We start from the raw sequence: 9803 nt of genomic DNA, 5'->3' as shown, positions 1-9803 counted from the left end.
AGCATCATATAAATTCTCCCGAAGCCAGTTCCTGTTTGTCCAGCAAGCGAAAACCTTTGAAGCCTTTGAACGTATTGAAGCCTTTCAGTTTAAAGTTCATGGCTTCAGAGAAATCTACAAGGAAGGGAGGCAGACAGCGTCGTTGTGGCGACCCGACCCGAATGGATCAAGTCTACTGTGCTCCGGTGTCATCCCTGGATTAGTAATGCTGACACCACATAGTACATCGAAGGATTTATAGCAGAGTGGCAATCACACACTTATTACATCGTTGTCTCAAAGAGAACTTATTACAATAAATATGGCTTAAGGCCATCTAATACGATAACAGCGGAAGGCTCGGAAGATAAATGGGTCCATCAACTCCAATGGCATCACTGAGTATAGAACCACGACCTAAAAGCACCTTACTCATCATCTGAAAAGTCTGCAACATGAAAGTTGCAGCCCGAAAACGGGTCAGCACATGGAATATGCTGGCAATGTAACACATAGAGAGTAATGGAATGAAACAACTATACTATATGCATATATGGCTGGTGGAAAGCTCTATGGTTACAGTTTTGCGTAAAGCCAGTTTTTCCCTACTGCAAAGGAATAAATTTATTTAACTATCATGGTGGTTGTTAAACATCGAGAATGGTTGACAGCATTCCGATCCCAATTAAGTGAACAATTAAAACCCAACAACATTAATTAGAAGTAACATGATGAGATTCACATGATATTCAAGTACTAGATACTCAAGTTGTCCATAACCGGGGACACGGCTAATCATGATTAGTTTGTACACTCTGCAGAGGTTTGCGCACTTTTCCCCACATGACTCGATCGCCTCCGTTTGTTTTCTGCACTACATGGTGTTTGAGAAACGGATGACCGAGACATAGTCTTTCAGAAGCGCTAGCACCTTACATGTGGGGTAGACCGTACCACCTACAACCCCTACATCTGCTAGTCCACCCCGTAAGAGTTCGCACAACTTAGTCAACTATGCCAGAGCCCATAGTAGCATGTGGCTGCACACGGAAGTTACTAGCATGAATTATCTTATGATCCCTTTGAGCCTGGGTGGCGGTCCGAAAAAAAACAGGCAAGTCCTGATAGACATTAGGTGCCTCAATCCACCCAGATGTGTGTTTAAGTTGCCACCTTAGATAAACCATTAATTAACAATACTCACATCTGTCATGGATATCACTCACCCAATCCACGTCTACTAGCATAGCATGGCATAATAAGCAAACGTAGAAGTAACTCCCAAAGGTTTCATAATAATACAGGTGATAGGTACTACCTCATCTACTTCCCAACCCACAATTTAATTAGATCCTAATCATGCAATGTGAGAGGATTGATCTAATGCAATAAAACTGGGTTGTAGAAAAGGTATGATCAAAGTGTTACTTGCCTTGCTGATGATCCGCGAGACCTAGGGTTTCGAAGTAACAGGCGGCGCAATCCGGGTAATCTATCGCAGACAAACAACAAGCATACAATAAGTACTCATCTAATGCACGGGTAAAACTCGAACAAGAGAACGAACCAGAAAGTTCAACTTAAGAACTCCGGTTGCAAAGAAAGAACGAACCGAACAAAGAAACAGAAAACAAACGGCGGAAGAAACAACTCGGTTCTAGCAAGTTGAAACTAGGTCAAATTTTACCGGGGCAAAAACTTGTTTAAGTTGATTAGACGGAACGGCGGTTTCGAAACGAAACTCCAGGCGCTTGAATCACCTGATTCCAATAAACGAGCGAGAAGAAAGACTAGAACGAAGATCGGATCTGAGATCGCGATCGCGGAATAAATCCGACGAAAAGAGAGAGACGAACGGTTAAACGAACGGGCGTCGTTAACCGGGGAATAATCGGTGATCACGTTCGTTGAGACGAACGGTCCGAAAGAAGAACGAAAACCGATCTAGGGTTTTCGGAAAAGAAAACCGAAACAAAGAATGAAAGAAAACCGGAACGGTTAAGAAAGAACCGAAACGGTTTAGAAGAAAAACTGAACCGAGGGGAGAAAAAGAGACGCGGCGCGGGACAACCTCGGCGAGGCTCCGGCGAACGGCGGCGACGGCGGCTATAGGGCGGCGGCGGCGGCGGGTGAGGGGCGCGGGGTGGGGCGCGGCTAAGGAGGAGAGGGGCTTGGGATTGATGTGAGGAGAGGGGGGGTTTGGGGTGTATTTATATAGGAGAGGGGGGGTTTACTTGGGGTAGGGGGCAAGCAAAAGAGGGAAAACAAAACAAGGAAAGGGGGGCTAACCGGCCTAGAGTCCCTCTGGGACTCGGCCTAGAGCGAGGGAGGCGGCGGCCTGGCGCTGCGCCTGGCGTGCGCGCTGGCTGGGGAGGCGGCCGGCTGGCTGGGCCTTTGGCCCGGCTGGCCTTGGTCCTTTTTTTTGACTGGATTCGCGCGCAGAAAAACAAAAGAAAACTAAACTAAACGAACTCCAAAATTACTAAAGTAAATTTTCCCCGACTCCTAAAAATGAGCCGAACAAAATGAACTTTACTCCGGACCTAGAATGCAATTTTTTTGAAAACGCGCATTTTTCCCTATCCAAATAAAAAGCAAATAAAACTCCGGCAAAACCAAAATTTGATTTATTAATTAGATCTTCATTTTTCCTAACTTTGGGAAAGTCATATTATTCCCTCTCTCATATTTTTGATATTGGAAAAATAATTGAAGATGAAATAAATAAATCAAATGATCCTCTTTTCAAAATTTGAGAAAACTCTCAAATATGAAAATAACGAAATCTCCAACTCTCTCCGAGGGTCCTTGAGTTGCGTGAAATTTCTAGGATCGACCAAAATGCAAGAAAATATGCTATGCATGATGATCTAGTGTATAACATTCCAAATTGCAAATTTGGGATGTTACAAACCTACCCCCCTTAAGATGAATCTCGCCCTCGAGATTCGGGTTGGCTAGAAAATAGGTGAGGGTGGTCCTTGAGCAAATCTTCTTCTCTTTCCTAGGTGGCTTCATCCTCTGAGTGGTGATTCCACTGAACTTTGCAAAACTTGATAACCTTGCTGCGGGTAACTCTGCTGGCATAATCAAGAATCTTGACTGGCTTCTCCTCATATGTTAAGTCATCCTCCAACTGAATCGCTTCGAGTGGCACGGTATCTCTTAGCGGTACCTCCGCCATCTCGGCATGACATTTCTTCAGCTGAGAAACATGGAATACATCATGAACTCCTGACAGTTCCTCTGGTAATTCCAACTTATAAGCGACTTCTCCCATACGTTGCAAGATCTTATACGGTCCAACGAAACGCGGTGCTAACTTTCCCTTAACTCCAAAGCGCTTAACTCCTCGAAGTGGGGATACTCGAAGATAAACTCTGTCTCCAGTTTCGTAGACTGTCTCCTTGCGTTTAGAATATGCGTAGCTCTTCTGCCTGGACTGGGCTACCTTGAGCCTATCGCGAATCAACTTAACTTTCCGTTCAGACTCTTTAATCAAATCTGGTCCAAAGAATTGACGGTCTCCAACTTCGTCCCATGACAACGGTGTCCTGCACCTCCTTCCGTATAAAGCTTCGAAAGGTGCCATCTTCAAACTGGTTTGGTAACTGTTGTTATAAGAAAACTCCGCATACGGCAAGTTATCGTCCCAACTAGATCCATAATCTAGTGCACAAGCTCTCAGCATATCTTCCAAAATCTGATTGACTCTCTCGGTCTGTCCATCTGTCTGTGGATGAAAAGCTGTGCTGAACTCTAGTCTGGTTCCTAAGGTTTCATGCAACTGATTCCAAAATTTTGAGGTAAATTGGGTTCCTCTATCTGATACGATACTCCTCGGAACTCCATGCAAACAAATGATCCTAGTCATGTATCTTTGCCAACTTAGCACTGGTGTAAGTGGTCTTAACTGGAATAAAATGTGCTATCTTTGTCAAACGATCAACTACTACCCATATCACGTCATAGCCTGCTTTCGTCCTGGGTAGTCCTGTGATAAAATCCATGCCTATCTTATCCCACTTCCATTCGGGTATCGGCAATGGTTGTAACAATCCTGCTGGATTCTGATGCTCTGCCTTTACTCTCTGACATACGTCACAAACTGCTACATATGATGCAATATCCTTCTTCATTCCGGTCCACCAGAATGTTTCCTTCAAATCCAAATACATCTTGGTATTCCCTAGGTGAATCGAATACGGTGAATCATGTGCCTCTTGCAAAATCAACTTCCTGATCTCCGGGTCATTGGGCACATAAACACGGTCCTCAAACCATAAGATATCATGCTCGTCCTCACGAAATCCCTTTGCTTTTCCTTTTCTCAATTTCTCTTTTGTAGCAGCAATCTCCTTGTCAGATTTCTGAGCTTCTCTGATCTTATCCATCAATGTTGACTGAATCTCCAATGTTGCTACATAGCCTCTCGGAACTATTTCCAAACATAGCTCACGAAGGTTTTCTGCTAACTCCTTTGGTACTTCTCCTGTCATTACCACATTGACATGGCTCTTATGGCTCAATGCGTCAGCTACTACATTAGCTTTTCCGGGATGGTAATGCAATCTCATATCATAATCCTTGATGAGCTTCAACCATCTCCTTTGTCTGAGGTTCAACTCCTTCTGCGTGAAAATGTACTTCAAACTCTTGTGATCCGTGTACACCTCACAATGATTTCCAATGAGGAAATGTCTCCACGTTTTCAATGCATGCACTACGGCTGCTAACTCCAAATCATGCGTGGCATAATTCAACTCATGAGGCTTCAGTTGTCGTGAAGCATACGAAACAACTCTCCCTTCCTGCATAAGCACTGCTCCAAGTCCTCAACGTGAAGTGTCGCAATACACCTCATAATCCTTGGTCTGATCTGGCAATATCAATACTGGTGAGGTAACAAAGCGTTTCTTCAACTCCTGGAAACTAGCCTCACATTCCTCAGTCCAATTGAACTTAGTATCCTTCTTCAACAATTCAGTCATAGGCTTTGCAATCTTTGAAAATTTCTCAATGAATCTCCGGTAGTATCCTGCGAGTCCAAGAAAACTCCGGATCTCTCCAACTGTTGTTGGTGCTTCCCATTCGGTTACGGTCTCAACCTTAGTGGGGTCAACTGCTATACCTTCTCCAGATATAACGTGTCCGAGGAATCCAACTTCCTTCAACCAAAACTCACATTTGCTGAATTTGGCGTATAACTGATGTTCCCTTAGTTTCTCCAAAACCAAACGCAAATGTTCCTTATGCTCCTCTTCATTCTTTGAATAAACCAGGATGTCATCAATGAACACTACGACGAACTTATCCAAAAACTCCATAAACACTTTGTTCATCAGGTTCAGAAAATAGGCAGGTGCGTTAGTCAATCCAAATGACATAACGGTATACTCATACAGTCCATATCTTGTGGTGAATGCTGTCTTAGGTATGTCTTGCTCGCGAATCTTCAATTGATGGTACCCTGATTGCAAATTGATCTTGGAAAACACTTTAGCTCCTTGCAACCGATCAAACAGATCGTTGATCATTGGCAGTGGGTACTTGTTCTTGATGGTTACTTCATTCAATCCCCGATAATCTACAACCATCCTTAATGATCCATCCTTCTTTTCCACTAGAAGTACGGGTGATCCCCAAGGCGAAGAACTTGGGCGAATGTAACCTTTATCCAATAACTCCTTAATCTGATTCTTAATTTCCACCAAATCCTTTGCTGCCATCCGGTACGGTCGCTTCGATATTGGGCCTGTACCTGGCAATAACTCAATCAAAAACTCAATGTCTCTATCCGGTGGCATGCCTGGCAATTCCTCAGGAAATACATCAGGAAAATCCTTTACCACTAGTACTTCTTCTTGCACAACTCCTATTAGGCAGTTTACTTGTGTCCTGTTTGGCACATGCCGGGATACATACTTGATCCTTCTTCCTTCTGGTGTGGTAAGCAAAATTGACTTACTAGCACACTCGATATTCCCTTAATACTTTGATAACCAATCCATGCCTAATATCACATCCAATCCTTTAGATTCCAATACTATTAGGTCTGAGGGAAAAACATAGTTACCAATCCTTAATGGTAATCGATCACACCATCGTCTAGCCATAAACTCCGCTCCTGGTGAGCTTACTAACATGGGTGACCTAAGGGCTTGGGTTGGCAGGCTATATTTATCCACAAATCCCCTTGATATGTATGAATGCGATGCACCAGTGTCAAAAAGAACGAGTGCAGTAAATGACTTAACCAGAAACTTACCGATTACTGCATCAGGCTGATCTTCAACCTCCTCCACATTAACGTGGTTCACCTGTCCCCTGTTGAAAGGGTTCGGCTTCTTCCCAGAGCTTCCATTGCCATTTCCATTCTGGCCTTCAGGACATTCATTGGCATAATGTCCGGTCTTGGAACACTTGAAACAGGTGACTTGACTCAGGTCTCTCTTGGTTGGGGTCGATGGGATGGTCCGATTCTGGCCGTTGCTTCCTCCATTCCCATTACCATTCTTGTGGCCATTATGGTTGTGAGAGCTACCTCCTCCATGGGTATGCTGAAACTGAAATCCCGGTTTAGGGGTAAAACGGGGCTTCTGCTGGGCTCCAGAGTTATACTTCCCCTGTCCATACTTCCTCTTACGGTTCTCAATCTGCTGTTGCTTCCCTTCAATCATGATGGCACGATCTACCAACTCCTGGTAGTTGTTGAAACTTGCTACCATCAACTGCATGCTTAGTTCATCATTCAGTCCTTCCAGAAACTTCTCCTGCTTAGCTGCATCCGTAGCAACGTCATCTGGGGCATAACGTGCTAACTTGCTGAAATCGTCAACGTACTGGCCATCTGTCCTTCCTCCTTGGCGTAAGTTGCAAAACTCACGCTTCTTTATGGCCATAGCTCCTGCTGAAACATGGGCAGTGCGGAAAGCTTGCTGAAACTGATCCCATGTGACAGTGTCAACTGGGTAAGTGGCTGTGAAATTCTCCCACCATGCTGCCGCGGGTCCGTCAAGCTGGTGAGCGGCAAACTTCACTTTCTCACCATCCGTGCATCCTGCAGTGGTCAACTCCCTTCCTATCTTGCGGAGCCAATCATCTGCTACTATCGGCTCGGTGCTACTAGAAAACACCGGCGGATTCAGCCTAAGGAAACGGGCTAAGTGGTCAACAGGTGGTGGTGGTGGTGGGTTGTTGTTGTTGTTCTGCTGATTCTGGACTAATATCTGCATCAATTGATTCTGCTGCTGGATCAACTGAGTGAGCTCCGGTGAGAATCCATTGTCACGTCTCGGAGGCATCTAAGGGTTTAGAAAAGACGAGAATTAAGAATAGAGTGAGGTCTAAGAGAAAACACTACCCCAATGCACATGAGCAAATGCACACAAAATCACTTCATTCAATCAAACAAGGGCTTACAAACGATCTAAAACTATCGCAAAAGTGCTCGACTATAATGTTTACATGGGGGAAATACTACTACTATTTGGTGGTCATCTAGAAATTTGAACCGATGGAAGACTCCATGATATCTGCTCCAGCTTCGTCTTCAAAGTCGGGTTCACTTGGATCCGAATCGGTGTCGTCGATGATGATGTAGTTGTCCGGACATGCGACGTACTCGTCTTCCTTCCTGGATGCTAACTTCCCCTTGAGTTCTTCAATCTCCTGCTTAAGATCGCCATTGTGCCTTGCTAGAGCTACGATCTCATCCATGTAGTCCTTGCGTGTAGACTTCAGTTCTCCTTCTAGCTCGATGATCCTTGCCTTCGCATTCTTCAACTCTATCATATCATTGCACATCTGGTTCTCGTGGCGTCGAATGTGCTGGTTTAACTCCTGGATGAAAGATGCAATGGATCTATCCTTCTTGGCGCTGACTAACTCCCATTGTTCATCTCGGCGTCCGCAAATCTGGTAGATAGTGTCCTTGAGGTCTTCTTGGTAAACTTCTCCAATGCATCTTATGGTGATATGAGCTGCCATGCTCCTTCCCAGACTCCAGGTTGGTGCATTGAAAACACTATCTATGGGCTTCGTGATTGGCGCGAATGTTCTTCCCGGAACGTGAGCTTGAATCTTCTAGCGCTCCTCTTCAGGCAGAGTGGTGTTGAAGGTTCCCGTGAAGCTTGGTAATCCAATGTTCAGGTACTTGGTGACTTCCTTCAGGTGAAATCCAAATGGTGTGCCTTCATCCGGTTGAGCGTACTTAATCTTCGCGTTCGTCATCCTAAAAGAGTAGAAAAGATGAGGAGTTAGAAAATGAGAAGAGAATGGTGATCTATGGCTTTAACTTAGTGGTCATGTCCTACAGTCAGCGTGTGCTCTGATACCATCTCTGTGGCGACCCGACCCGAATGGATCAAGTCTACTATGCTCCGGTGTCATCCCTGGATCAGTAATGCTGACACCACACAGTACATCGAAGGATTTATAGCAGAGTGGCAATCACACACTTATTACATCGTTGTCTCAAAGAGAACTTATTACAATAAATATGGCTTAAGGCCATCTAATACGATAACAGCGGAAGGCTCGGAAGATAAATGGGTCCATCAACTCCAACGGCATCACTGAGTATAGAACCACGACCTAAAAGCACCTTACTCGTCATCTGAAAAGTCTGCAACATGAAAGTTGCAGCCCAAAAACGGGTCAGCACATGGAATATGCTGGCAATGTAACACATAGAGAGTAATGGAATGAAACAACTATACTATATGCATATATGGCTGGTGGAAAGCTCTATGGTTACAGTTTTGCGTAAAGCCAGTTTTTCCCTACTGCAAAGGAATAAATTTATTTAACTATCATGGTGGTTGTTAAACATCGAGAATGGTTGACAGCATTCCGATCCCAATTAAGTGAACAATTAAAACCCAACAACATTAATTAGAAGTAACATGATGAGATTCACATGATATTCAAGTACTAGATACTCAAGTTGTCCATAACCGGGGACACGGCTAATCATGATTAGTTTGTACACTCTGCAGAGGTTTGCGCACTTTTCCCCACATGACTCGATCGCCTCCGTTTGTTTTCTCGCACTACATGGTGTTTGAGAAACGGATGACCGAGACATAGTCTTTCAGAAGCGCTAGCACCTTACATGTGGGATAGACCGTACCACCTACAACCCCTACATCTGCTAGTCCACCCCGTAAGAGTTCGCACAACTTAGTCAACTATGCCAGAGCCCATAGTAGCATGTGGCTGCACACGGAAGTTACTAGCATGAATTATCTTATGATCCCTTTGAGCCTGGGTGGCGGTCCGAAAAAAAACAGGCAAGTCCTGATAGACATCAGGTGCCTCAATCCACCCAGATGTGTGTTTAAGTTGCCACCTTAGATAAACCATTAATTAACAATACTCACATCTGTCATGGATATCACTCACCCAATCCACGTTTACTAGCATAGCATGGCATAATAAGCAAACGTAGAAGTAACTCCCAAAGGTTTCATAATAATACAGGTGATAGGTACTACCTCATCTACTTCCCAACCCACAATTTAATTAGATCCTAATCATGCAATGTGAGAGGATTGATCTAATGCAATAAAACTGGGTTGTAGAAAAGGTATGATCAAAGTGTTACTTGCCTTGCTGATGATCCGCGAGACCTAGGGTTTCGAAGTAACAGGCGGCGCAATCCGGGTAATCTATCACAGACAAACAACAAGCATACAATAAGTACTCATCTAATGCACAGGTAAAACTCGAACAAGAGAACAAACCAGAAAGTTCAACTTAAGAACTCCGGTTGCAAAGAAAGAACGAACCGAACAAAGAAACAGAAAACAAACGGCGGAAGA

Source organism: Triticum urartu, chromosome 4A, assembly GCF_056163025.1.
Source record: "Triticum urartu cultivar PI428250 chromosome 4A, HENAU_Tu73, whole genome shotgun sequence".
NCBI lineage: Eukaryota > Viridiplantae > Streptophyta > Magnoliopsida > Poales > Poaceae > Triticum > Triticum urartu.
The sequence above is the reverse complement of the archived record's forward strand: the minus strand, read 5'-3'. Positions refer to the sequence as shown.